Below are 1,666 nucleotides of genomic sequence, written 5' to 3'. Positions count from 1 at the left end.
ACAGTACTCCAGATGTGGTTTCACCGGCACCTTGTGCAGTTACAGTACATCGTCCTTACTCTTATACTCCAACCCTTTTGGAATAAGGACCAACATTCCACTAACTTTCTGAATTACCTGCTGCATCCAGTATGCTAGCTTTCTGTGTTTCCCCACCCCCCCCAACCTCAAGTCTCTTTCCGTTGCATCGTTCTCTATTTAAACAATATTCTTCTCTTCTCTTCTCCCTTTTAAGATGAACAATTTCATGTCTTGCCAACTTATACACTATTTGCCAACAGTTCAAACTACCAATATCCCTCTATAAACTGTTTGTATTCCTGTTGCAACCTGCCTTTCAACCTCTTGTCATGTCGTTTGCAGTTTTGACGACAGAGCATTCTCTTTCTTGCTCCAAGTTATTTATGCCAATCAGGTCCCACGTTCGCCAGCTCTTCCCTCACCTGAGATGTGGTGACCCTCAGGTTAAACCACCACCAATTTGTCCCCCAGTGTCATACATTTCTTATGAGCTGCTGATGTTTTCTTCAATATTTACTCTGAAGTGGAACCAAGTTGCCATCCTGTCTGACCCTCTTTCTCATTCTGCATGGAACCTTGCACTCACTGTGAACCAACAGCTTACTCACTGCCTGACTTGCAGCAAGCCATCAGGAAGGCAAATGGTACGTTGGCCTTCATTGCAAGAGGGTTGGAGTTCGGGACGCCTCACTGAAGTCATACAGGGACTTGGGGAGACCATCCCTGGAGCATTGTGTGTAGTTTTGGTTTCCCTACCTCTCGCTATGGAGCAATTGCCCATTGAGACTGCTCTGTCACTCAATGAGATCACGGTTGATCCAGTCATCCTCAAATCCACTTTCCTGCCTTTACCCCATAGCCCTCGATTCCCTTCCTGATTAGAAACCTCTCTATCTCAACTTTGAATGTACTTAAACACCCAACCTCCTCTGCGGTAAAGAATTCCACAGATCCACTTCCCTCTGACAGAGGAAATCTCTCTTCCTCTCTGCCTTAATTGGGCGACACCTTATTCTGAGTGTTTGTGTGTGTGCGTGTGCTTGTGTGTGTGTTTCCATTTGTGTGTGTGTATGTCTGTGTGTTTGTGTGTGTTTGCGTTTGTGTATGCTTGTGTTTGTGTGTTTGTTTGTTTGCATTTGTTTGTGTGTGTGTGATTGTGTATGTATGTGTGTGTTTGTATTTGTGTGTGTGTGTGTTTGTGTTTGTGTTTGTGTGCGTATGTGTGCATGTGTGTGTGTTTGCATTTGTGTATGTGTTTGTGTATGCTTGTGTTTGTGTGTCTGTGTGCATTTGTGTGTGTGTTTGTGTATGTGCGTGTGTGTTTGTATTTGTGTGTGTGTATGTGCGTGTTTGTGAGTTTGTGTGTGTGTTTATATGTGTGTGTGTTTGTGTTTGTATATGAGCGAGTGTGAGTGCGTTTGTGTGTGTGTGAGTGAGTGAGTGTGAGTACATTTGTGCATTTGTGTGTCTGTGTGTGTGTGAGAAAAAGAGTGTGCCTGTGTGTGTGTGTGTATGTGTGTATGAGAGAGTGCGTGTGCGTGTGTGTGTGTATGTGCATGTGTGAGAGTATGTGTGTGTGTGAGTGTGAGTACATTTGTGTAGTTGTGTGTCTGTGCCTGTGTGAGAAAGAGAGTGTGTGTGTGTG

The sequence above is a fragment of the Rhincodon typus genome, chromosome 48 (assembly GCF_021869965.1).
Source record: "Rhincodon typus isolate 14 chromosome 48, sRhiTyp1.1, whole genome shotgun sequence".
In the NCBI taxonomy this organism is placed as follows: Eukaryota; Metazoa; Chordata; class Chondrichthyes; order Orectolobiformes; family Rhincodontidae; genus Rhincodon; species Rhincodon typus.
This window is presented reverse-complemented; position numbering follows the sequence as displayed.